Here is a 12,596-nt window from a genome sequence, read left to right on the forward strand (position 1 = left end):
GCGCCACCCGCCCTGGCGAAATCGAGATCGACCTCCACGGCTTGGAGGACGCCGCCGTCGTCGAGCTGCAGGAGCAGGTTGACAAGTTCGCTCGAGAGAAGAGGGCGCCGCCGCAAGAACGGCACCAAGACGGCCCTAAGGTGATGGCGCAAGAGGAGGAGGAGGACGAGGAGGAATACGTCGATATCTGCGGTGGTGTCTCCCCGTTGGCGATCGTGCCGGCACCTCTGCTGCAGCTCGTCCAGGACGAAGCAACCAGCGGCAGTCCAAGCTCCAGCAGCAGCAACGATTCAGATTCAGACGTTGACATCTGTGGTGGCGTCTCCCCCTTAGCGTTCGTGCCGGCACCTCTGTTGCCGCTGCCGCTCGTCCAAGAAGAAACCAACAGCGGCAGCCCTTGCTCCAGCAGCAGCGGCGACTCGGATACTGATGATTCCAGCAGCAGCGGCGACTCGGATACTGATGATTCCAGCAGCAGCGATTCAGACGATTCAGAGCACTCCGGCAGCAGCAGCGACCCGGATTCTGAATCTGACGAGATCGTCGACAGTCCAGCTCCGGCCATCGTCAGCCCTCCAACATTCGAGCAGGTCGACCGTGCTCTGGAAAGGCAGCGAATGGAGGCCACATCCCTGGCCAGGGAGAAGGCCCGTCACGAGGTGCTCCACACGGAGAGGAATGCAATGCCCGACCATACCCTACACCGAGAGGACGTGAAGAGCCTCGGCATTGATGAGTACAACACGGCCAAGCCCAACAACTTGTTGTGGCAGATTGGACTCTACCTTAAGGTTGACGACGACGACGACGAAGACGACGACTGGAATCAGCAGCACCGTCAAAGCTTCCACGAGGATTTAGAGGAAGGAGAGATTCGGTAGTGATCGTGGTTGCTAGCAAGGTGCTATGACAAGTGATACTGTTATTGATGGCTTGATGGCTCATAGTAGAAAGCTTGTAGCTCTCGTCTGCAAATTGTATATATGTGTGCTGAACATAATTGGATATATGAAATGATCGGTTACACAGAGTATGAGCTGAATTAGCGATATCTTCTTTGTACACATGCTTCATAAAGCTGGCCCATCTCCAAGAAAGATTACCACAGATGTCCATTTCTAATAGTACTGAACATACTGAATATTTAACATGAACTAGAGCTATATATAATGACATAAAAGCACCACAAATTTCAATCAAGCCTCATATGTAAAAGAGAGTTTTTATAACTTGGGAATTCGGTATTTCTGAAAAGACATCTTCACATACATATGGAGATTAATATCACGATGTAAGATATGCCTCAAGAGCCTCATATATTCAATTTACATAAAAGATACATCAAGGAGGCTTGTTCCAGTAGCATCGAGATTTTTGCCATCTCAGTTTGCGTTTTGTGCCTGAATTTCCTCCTAGTGGATATGCTAACTAGTTCCTCCTTGACATTCTCATTCTTTATACAACCCGCTTGCAACATTCTCATTTCCAACTGCGAACTATACAGTTCTTCAGTTAAGCATCCAACAACCTACAGCTTAATCTTCATGGTCATTTTCGCCTTCAGAATCTGTTTAACAGCACGGGCAGCTTATAATGTATCCATAAGAATATTCTTCTGACAAAAATAATAAACCAAGGAAATCAGCAAGAAAAGAATCACTGACCGGATCGAACATCCTCGCCAACATGACCTCTGGACTGAATTTGCTTGACAAGCATCCGGTAAATCAGTACCCACCAATATATGTGAAAGACCAGAAGTGAAAACAAGAGAGTGTTGAAAGGATAATAGTATGAGGTTCTGTAGATTCTTTTGTTCTCCTTGTCCAGGATCATAGCTATTTCATAACTGAAAAACACACAAGATCATTGAATTGATTAACAAAATGCACTACAAAGCTTAGTAGAGTATTGCTGCTTTCTAATCAGGTAAAGTAGCATCACATGCTAGAACAACCTACAAACTGTAGTGCATGTTTACCTTATGCTTCTTAGGATCCAGAAAGGAAAAACTATTAGCAGAAGAAGGATCCAGGAAGCCACAAAAAGTAGAAATGCTACAACAGCTAGCCATTCACAGCTACTGTATTTGGCCATCTTTCCGATCTCTAGGAATATATCACTTGCATCATGGAGGGGTAAAATGACAGAGCCAGGACGAGATAATCTGTTTGGAAGTAGCAACAACTTCAGGTTTGACTATGCTGTGTATCGTTATGGTATATAATAAGGGCGATTACGCTCATGTGCATACCTGCAAATATAGGACACAACGATCAGAAGTGAGAACGACAGTTGCCACATGGTGAGACATCATGACTCCAAAGTCCTTGCGTCTTGTTTCCCATAACAGAAGATCAAAGATAGAATATACGTAAAATCCAGCGGCATACATGTACACAGCCTTAAGCTTCAGCCTGGAGAGAAAAACAAACAATGTTGAAGCCCTTGGAAATTGCAATTAGGGGTAAAAGAGATTGTTTCTTTCTCTTACTTCATATTTTGATCAGGCCAGAGCTGCTCGCCAGGCCCTACCCAAAAGTATCTTGTGTTTGTAAACCATGATTCATTGTATGTTACAGATAGTGAAAACAATTCTACAGAAAGATAATAAACAAATTTCCATGCCGATTCCTTAAATTTATTGATTTTCTTTCTCCTTTCACCAAGCTTGGCATGTCCCTTTCCAAATATAAGTCCTCTTGCTAACACCTGCGAAGAAAGTGAGATTTAAGAAGTATAATATGTGCATGTAGTCGTGATTTGCACCATTCTTGAAATAATTTTGCTCATGGTGTATAGTCACAATATGAAATGATTAAGTATGACACTCCCGATGACTTATGTAACAAGACAAGTACGTGGTAAGTTAGTAACTACGACTGCAACGATGTTAGATTAGAAATTTCGAAGACCAATACTGGTGCAAGCAAGGGCCATAGGTGATCTTGTGTATGACACTCCCGACTGCAACGATGTTAGATTAGAAATTTCGAAGACCAATACTGGCACAAGTTTTCCCTGTGTCGGGCATTTTCCGAACAGGTGATCCTAACACCAAATATCCGTATTCATCATGCTAGAAGCATGTGACAGATGAACGAACAACGTATCCGGATTCGTGAGATTTTTGTGAACGACTTTCATATATAAAATATTTTCGTCCGAGTTACGAATTATTTTATATGATTTTCTAAAAATTTAATAATTTTCTAAAATTAATTTAATTTGAAATTAAATAGCAAAATTATGATGGATGCTAGGGAATCCGGTTAACTAGTCAAAGTTTGACTGGTCAACATGGGTGGCCCCTATCATTCTTTGTTAACTTAACTAACATGTTTAATTAGTTAGTTTAGGTAGGTTAATTAAGTTTATTTCATTTAGTTATTTAAATTATTAATTAATTAATTTTATATTTATTATTTTTAATTAACTTAACAGATTAATTTATGGGGGCTGGCTCACTAGTTAGTGGGGTTAGTGGGGGTTCTTGTAATGAAAGAACCCTTAATTACTAGGGGCGGGCACGCACGGCGCCCGCAAAGAGTGAGCGCATGCACAGTCGTATAAAAATGAGCAGGATGAGACGGTAGAAGAAGGGGGAAGGCCGGGGCCTCACCCGCATGGCAGAGGAGTGGGCGACGAGGTTTGGGGGAGCCGTTGGGGGAGCGGTCGCAGGGGAGGTAGGCGGCGACGAGCGACTCGGTCACGGGCGAGCTCGACGGGAACGGGATGGGCGACGGGAGAGGCGAGGGGGAGAAGCGACTAGGGTTTCAGAGAAGGGGAGGTCCGCAGGAGCCTTTGAAGGGAGGAGGAGGCGTCGGGGATAATGGTTGGGCGCCACGGCAACCTCCACGCCCCTGCTGTGAATAGAGGAGGGAGAAGGAGGGCCATGCGGGCCGGCTTGGATGCTAGAGCTCGTTTGGCCAGGGGTTTTTGGGCCCTTTGCCCCCCTTTCCTTCCTTTTTTATATTTTTTGTTTCTTTTTTATTTATTTTATTTTCTTTTTCTTATGAGTTTTATAAAATATAATTCATATAATTCTAGAACCTAAATTAGTATTACTAATTAGGACACTGTCACATTTAATTTAGTATTTAAAATAGAATACTTTACAATTTTTAGTATATAAAAAGCATTTAACTAATTGTTTTTTAAATGTTTTATTTATTTTAGGGCATTTTAATACTTTATAAAATGTGAGTTTCACCATGGCAAACTTCAAGGGATTATTTGCCACACTTTGGACATTTTTGTTTCATTTTTATGAACTCCTTTTTCACACTTAATATTTGAATTTGTATATAAAGTGGAATTTGAAACGGGGTTTGAACCAAGATGTTCAAGACTAATTAAGAAAATTGATTAGTCCCTTAATGATGATCATTTTATCTCATTATATTCGGGGTGTCACAAGCATAGATACATTAAAGACGTATCAAATACCTACATGGCAAAAAATACCATAATAAACATAAAAACGAATAATCCATGACATGCACCCCAACACAAAAGTAAAATCATAAATGGAAAATTAGCATATTAATTTAAAAAGGAAATACATGATTTCCATGGTACACTAAAAGAACATAACAAAAATACAAAAGTATTTTAATTTATCGTGGTTGTATAATTTAAGTTGCCATGACAACAATAGTTATGTTACCATGTCAACATTGTTTTTATTTTTATGAGAATTATGCAAAATAGAAACAGTAAAAATAAGAAAATCATTAAACTCACTATGATATATATATATATATATATATATATATATATATATATATATATATATATATATATATATATATATATATAATGGCAAACTTTTAATAATGAAAATCCAATGTTGTATGAACAACAAGGTGGCAAAAATTATACAAAAATGCCATGACGAAAATGTGAAAAGATTTGTTTTACTCGCGACAAATTTTTAGATTTTCTATTTAAAAATCGTCCCAATTATTAAAAGAAACCTTGTTAATTTATGGCAAAATTTATAATGGTTACATGGTAGATCAGCAAAACAGACTATGGAAAGTTGTTATAAAAAAACTTTGGAATCTCTACTTAGGACAAATTTTAATAATGTATGCAAATGGTTACAAGGCAGATATTAAAAATCGTTTCCTAACAAATGAAAAAAGTGTACAAATAGTTGCCATTTCGAAGTGAGTAAAATAAACATTTTCACATTTTTGTCGTGGCATTTTTGTATAATTTTTGTCACCTTATAGTATATATAGCATTTGATTTTTATTTTGAAGAGTGTGCCATTTTTTTCATATCTAAATCATGCTAATTTTATGTTTACTGGATGGCAATTTTATTATTTGCACTATGGCAATTCTATGTGTGATTTTTATTTTATGGCAAAGAAAATATAAAACGTGTCAGTTTTATTATTAAGAACATGTTAATTTTATTTGTAGTGTCATGACAATATTTTAATTATTCCGAGCATGGAAATTTTCTTTGTTTTTAGTTTTTTAGATTTGCATCATTCTTCAAAAAATATATATGTGCATGTGTGCCCACCTAGTTGAACCTACAAGTAGACATGTGATTGTATTTTTTGGGACACTTGACAAACATGAGCCTTTGCCAAGTGCTTTTCTATTGCTAAGTGTAACACTAAGAATTGTCGAGTGAATTGCGAAAAAACACCCAGGAAACCCTCCAACACACGACAAAGGAGCATTTTCTTGTAGTGTGTTGTGGCTGAAGACTGGGTCATGAAGGGGAGAGTGATTTTCAAGGAGAAGATCTTGTGTGGTCTCTTCGCCGGTGGCGGAAAACTGTAGGCGAGTGGTGCCAACAAGTCAACATCGAGTTTGTTGCAGTCAACGTTGAGGCAAGCCTGGAAGAAGGTTTCCATGAGATGGTCTTCCAATTCGATAGAGGTGTGGGTGACCATGGTGGCAAGAGGGTGATCCGGGTAGGTGGGGGAAGAGGGCCATGATAGGCCTTGAGATGGCTACCTAGCATTGCAGCTCTAAGTCGTGGCCAAGGATGGTCGAAGAACAGTTTGAGAGGGAGAGTCGTCATCGTTGGGGTGGATATTATTCGGGTGGACCGAATTGCACAGAATCACCACATTTATGACATCGTTTGCAAAAATGATGAATTTTCATTATTATTTTTACAAAAATAAGATGGAAAAAGCTCTAGTCATAGACAAGGTGGTTGACTATTGCCTAGTGCCTAGGCAATGCTTAAGCACCATAATCATGACCTACTCGGTCATGCAGTTTTGAATGTCAACAACAGTTTTGGGTATTATACGTGCATAGACATGGACTTGTAAGCATAGACATGGACTTGTAACATGTAAATCAGTACATTATCATCTAATGTCATTGGAACATGGCCCATTTGGCTTGTTAATGCAATATGGTATAATATGCCGATAGAATGGACATCCCTTGCTTGCACTACCTAGACTATCCCTTGTGTCCTAGGAGAGGTGTTTGGCCATCGTCTAGCCACTAAGCATGCTTAAGCACCTCCTCGGCATCACATTTTTCCATAAAGAATGCACCATGCACAAAGTCTACTTTTTGAAAATTGCATCGATCACGCGCTTAGCACATTCACGTGCTGATGTGGCAAAGAAAATGTCAATTACATACAAACTTAATTTCTTTTGCAGAAAGACCCCTACAAAAATGAAAAGAAGCGATAAGGTCCCACCCTCCACCTCCATCCCCGCCGCCACGAACTAGCCTTCATATTTGCGAGGCCCGATGGTAGACATCGGTTGACACACACTCCACCAACAGCCACAACGCGGCTCCCTCCATCCACCTCTCACGTCGTCATCCTCCTTTACTTTGCGACCGTGCAACTCCCTGGGGCAAACATTGATAAGTGTGGCGCCGCACTCGTGACGACCTCCACACCACCGTCCGTAGTATCAGTGAGTAGCATCTCAATGAGCTCTGGCTCCATAGCTCATGCGCCACGCCCTGGTTCATGAGGTGGGTGACTAACCTTGCCGTGGTCGCCACGGATGAGGAAGATGCACCCTACGACGAGGATCTTGAGTTGACGGGGTCGGTGTCGGGGATGGGGTGGGTGGGCCATGGCGGGGAGAGACACTAGTGCCTGATAGGTGGGAAAACGATGAACGGGTTCATGCCCAAGGGTGGCCCGACCTTCACGTCGTAGGATCGAATCAGGAAGGATAACTAGCTGCAAGCAGTCGGGATAACTAGCTTTATACCTGCCAAGGTTGGATGTAACCCGTGCGTTGGGGATGGCTGACCGAGGCTACAAGAACTCCAATCCACTGTCCGAACAATGCATAATTACAAAAGCGGAACCGTAAAGCACGAATTAGGGGGAACCAAAGGCTCCTTCTCGCGAATCCGGAATCATAGCAAGGATCTCATGGATCTCTCTAGCAGTCTTGCTGCATAAGCTTGTAGCTGAATGATTTGACAATAGGTTTTCAAGAGGATGGGGGAGATGGGTTTTATAGCACGGACAACCCCCTAGCTAGGTGTGAAAATGGTTTCAAAAGTAAGCAAGTTTGCATGACTTGCTTGGGGAATAAGCATTCAACTTTGGAAGTTGTTGGAGAGATCCTCGAAAATTCGCGAAGCCTTGACACCGTGGACACCTTCCACGAAAATGACTACAACTTTCGACTCACAACTCTAAATGATGTGAGGTTTTTTGCATTGGAAAGATAATTTGATGTAGATTCTCGTGATATACCCCTATGGTCCCGTCTCTCCACCACATGGGTGTGGCACAATAAAATATCAGAGGTAAAAAAACTAATAGCATCAACTTTACCTGAAACTTGTTTTCTCCAAACTTGCTTCAAGAGCTCATCGGTTATTGGATTTCTTCCATGTGATACCTAAGTTCAACCAACAACAATGGGGATGAAAGCATAGTTGTGTAATCAAGATTACAAGGTAAACTTAAGTTAGCGTTCACCTGGTCACTTATTAGTTTGGCGCGACTTCTTGTGATTGGACCTATAATTGTTGGAGACTTGTCAATGGTTATGGTGTCCTCATCCTCCTCCCCCTCTTGAAAATGAGTCGTCCTCAACTCTAATGGTCCAAATTACGAAGAGAGGTCGGACACGTTGAAACTTGGACTAACACCATAATCCATGAGAAGGTCAAACTTGTAGGCATTGTCTTTGATCTTCTCAAGCACTTTGAATGGACCATCTCCACGTGGCTGCAACTTGCATTTGCGTTGATCAGGGAAACGATCCTTACGGATCACCTTGTTCAAACAACACCTTCTTTCTTTCCTTGTTTGCTCGTTTTGCGTATTGTCCAGTCATCTTCTCAATATTTTCCTTGGTCTTCTCATGATTTTTCTTTACGAAGTCAAGCACGCTTACTTGCATCAAGGTTAGTTCGCTCCTGCAATGGTAAAGACAAAAGATCTATGGAAGCAGTAGGTTTGAAACCATAAACAATTTCAAAAGGACAAAATTTACTGGTCGAATGTACCGCTCTGTTGTATGCAAACTCCACGTGAGGGAGACACACTTCCCACATCTTCATATTTTTCTTTAAAACTGCTCTCAGCATCATGAATAGTGTGCGGTTGACAACTTCAGTTTGGCTATTCGTTTGTGGGTGGCATGTAGTGGAAAAGAGAAGCTTTATTCCTAGCTTTGCCCGCAACATTTTTCAAAAATAGCTCAGAAACTTGGTGTGACGATCTGAAACAATAATGCATGGTAATCCATGTAGCCGCACGACTTCCTTGAAAAACAACTCAGCAATGTGTGAAGCATCATCGCTCTTATGACACGGGACAAAATGAGCTATCTTGCTAAACCTATCAACCACCACAAAAACTGAATCACTCCCCCTCTTAGTGCGTGGTAATCCAAGAACAAAATCAATAGAAATATCTTCCCAAGGTGTACTAGGAATTGATAAACGTGTATAAAGTCCATGAGGGTTTAAACGTGACTTAGCTTTGCGGCAGATCTCACAACATATCACGTAGCGCTCAACATCACGCCTCATCCTTGGCCAAAAGAAATGATCAATCAACACATTCTCAGTTTTCTTTGCTCCAAAATGTCCCATGAGACCACCTGCATGAGCCTCCTGAAAAATCAACAAATGAACAAAACAATCTAGGATGCATAATTTGTTAGCTCGAAACAAGAATCCATCATGTATGTGAAACTTTGCCCAACCTTTCCCCTCACTACATTTTGAGTGTGGTTCACCCAAATATGGGTCATTGGCATACAATTCTTTGATGCTTTGCAACTCAAGAATTTTAGAATCAAGTTGTGAGAGTAAAATATGGCGTCTAGATAAAGCATCAGCAACACCATTATCCTTTCATTTCTTGTACTTGACAATGTAGGGAAAAGATTCTATGAATTCACTCCATTTTGCATGTCTACGGTTCAGTTTTTGTTGACCCCTAAGGTGCTTTAAAGATTCATGGTTGGAATGTATCACAAATTCTTTAGGCCACAAATAATGTTGCCAGGTTTCTAAAGATCTCACGACTGCATACAATTCTTTGTCATAAACTGAGTAATTTAGAGTTGGACCACTTAGCTTCTCACTAGAATATGCAATAGGCCTACCTTCTTGCATTAGTACGCCTCCAATACCAATACCACTTGTATCACATTCAATTTCAAAAGGATTACCAAAGTTGGGTAGTGCAAGCAATGGTGCAGATGTCAATTTTTCTTTCAGCTCTTGGAAGGCATTCTCTTGTGCGATCGCCCACTTGAAAGGAACATCTTTCTTGGTTATCTCATTCATTGGGGCAGCAATGGTGCTCAAGTCCTTCACAAACCGACGATAGAAACCAGCAAGGCCAAGAAAGCTTCGTACTTGGCTTACATTTTGTGGAGGCATCCACTCACGGATGGCTTTGACCTTCTCCTCATCTACCTCCACACCTTTACCTGAAACAACAAAGCTAAGAAACACAACTTTGTCTATGCAAAATATGCACTTTCCTTGTTAGCATATAATCTCTCCTCTCTTAGGATAGCAAGCATACACCGAATGTGTTCAACATGTTCATCCAATGTTTTGCTATAAATCAGGATGTCATCAAAGTAAACAACCACAAACTTGCCAATGAACATTCTAAGCACATGATTTATTAATCTCATGACGGTACTAGGTGCATTTGTCAATCCAAATGGTATAACTAACCACTCATACAAACCAAAATTTGTCTTGAAAGAAAATTTCCATTCATCACCTTCTCTCATTCTAATTTGGTGGTAGCCACTTCGCAAGTCAATTTTAGAAAAGATGGTGGCGCCACTAAGTTCGTCAACACATCATCAAGCCTAGGTATGGGGTGCCTATACCTCACGGTGATGTTGTTAATAGGCCTACAATCACAACACATTCAGGAAGATCCATCTTTTTTGGTACTAAAAGAATAGGTACATCACAAGGAGAGAGACTTTCCCTGACATAACCTTTGTTTAGTAGGCCTTCAGCTTGTCGCTGAATCTCCTTGGTTTCCTCCGGGATTGTGCGGTATGGTGGTAGGTTTGGAAATGGGGCTCCTGGGACCAAATAAACTTGGTGCTCAATGCCTCTTTGTGGTGGCAGCCCTGGTGGTACCTCCTCGGGGAACACATCTCCATACCCCTGCAAAATTTCAGCAACAACACTAGGAGTGGTAGAGGATAATTCGTTAGTTGAAAGAAAGTTATCCTTGTACAAAAGTACAAAGAACACGGAATTGGGTTCTCTCAATGCTCTCATATCCTATTCCTAGCCATCATAACTAATTCTTGTTTTTCCTATGTCTTGGTCAATTTAAGCTGTGGGGTTTTATTTGGCTTTGGACTCTCTCGCTCACAATGTTGGTGGATGTCACTCAAGTGTTTATCGCCCACTCTCTCTTTCATTTTTAGATCGTCCATCAATATTTCTTTAGGTGTCAAAGGGAGAAAAGATATGCACTCTCCCTCGTATTGGAACAAGAGACAATTAGCACGGCCGTTGATTTGCACATCACGATAATACAACCAAGGTCTTCCCAACAGCAATTGGCATGCTTGCATTGGCACCATGTCGCATTCCACTTGATCTCAGTACTTCCCAGTGGAAAACTGAACGGTGACAATGGTGCTTACTCGAAGTGTACCACAATCATTGAGCCATTGAATCTTATATGGACTTGGGTGCCTTCTTTGTCTTAGTCCCAATTTCTCTACTAAATCTGAACTTGCAATGTTCTTGCAGGTGCCATTGTCAACAATAATTCAACAAACCTTGTCCTTGATGGTGCCATGGGTGTGAAAAATATTATGTCCCTATCCTTTCTCTTCTCTAGCTGCATTGACACTAAGCACACGACGGGAAACAAATCAATCTCCCATGTTGGCATAAATATCACAACCACTCTTCTCGCCCTCTTCATCCTCATGATCATTCAGTGCTCCACGATATTCATGTTCACATTCAGATTCCCATTCACATTGTTCATTGATGAATAGAACTCTGTTGTTTCGACATTCAGAAGAAATGTGACCATGCCATTTGCACTTCCAACACTCAATATCTCGACTTCAAGATGATGGTACAGCCGTGGGGGTTAGAAGTACTTCCAGCAGCAGAAGGAGCATGCTTGTCAACATTCCTAGGAGCCAGTGATGATGCTGATGGAGCCGTTGTTCGCCGGGTGGTAGTAGGGTGTAAAGTATGCTGAAACTGAGAATCACCATGAGAGGCACTCGGTTGCGGCCTTTTCCATGGTGTGGTGGTGCGGTTGTGAGTAATCCATCCATGACCACTCTGCCGCACCTTGCTCTCCATGCGCTTTGCTTGCTCCAAAATATCTTGTAGAGTGTTATAGGGAAACATCTCCACAAAATCTGAAATTTCATTGTTGAGACCATGCAAAAATCTTGCCATCTTTGACTACTTATCTTCATGAATACGAGCACGAACCAGCAAGAATTCCATCTCTTTATAGTACTCGTCCACCGTGCGCGTACCTTGGCTGAGGCGCTGCAATCAGTTTTGGATATCTCTTTGATATTGTGAAGGAACAAACCTTCGCCTGATGGCTTGTTTCATCTCTTCCCGAGTGTCAATGTGATCATGGCCTAGCAGCAACTGATTTTCTTGTAGTTGGTTCCACCAAGTGAGTGCATAACCACAAAACTCAATACAAGCAAGATTGACTCTCTCGAGATCCGTGAGATTATGGATACGAAAAATCTGATCACACTGTTCTTCCCAATCAAAATATGCATCGGGGTCTTCCTTTCGTGTGAACTTGGGGACGTGCAACTTGATTCTTGCTATGTCATCTCGTCCATCTCAATCACGAAGTTCTGCACGACGCCCATCATCATCAGCACGACGGTATGGAACACCATCATAATCATCAAAATCATCTCCATGACCACGAGCAACACGCTCATGAGGGTCATAGTGGTGCTCACGAGGACCATGTCCTCGCCCTCGAAGTTTTCCTCCTAGCTTCCCTCCATGAGCACTGGCACCACGCCCACGAGTAGCAACCACATGTCCACCATAGCTGGTATTATCATCCTCTAAGGCACCATCCACAGGAGCATGCACAAAATTCTGATCACCAAC

The 12,596-nt window shown here is 41.7% G+C and overlaps 1 pseudogene; it reads right to left on the reverse strand.

Moving 5' to 3' along the window:
- Positions 1-1,411: 1,411 nt before the first annotated feature.
- LOC123396773 lies at positions 1,412-3,897 on the reverse strand (annotated as a pseudogene).
- Between the last annotated feature and the right edge of the window lie 8,699 nt (positions 3,898-12,596).

The sequence above is a fragment of the Hordeum vulgare genome, chromosome 5H, assembly GCF_904849725.1.
Source record: "Hordeum vulgare subsp. vulgare chromosome 5H, MorexV3_pseudomolecules_assembly, whole genome shotgun sequence".
NCBI classification, from domain to species: domain Eukaryota; kingdom Viridiplantae; phylum Streptophyta; class Magnoliopsida; order Poales; family Poaceae; genus Hordeum; species Hordeum vulgare.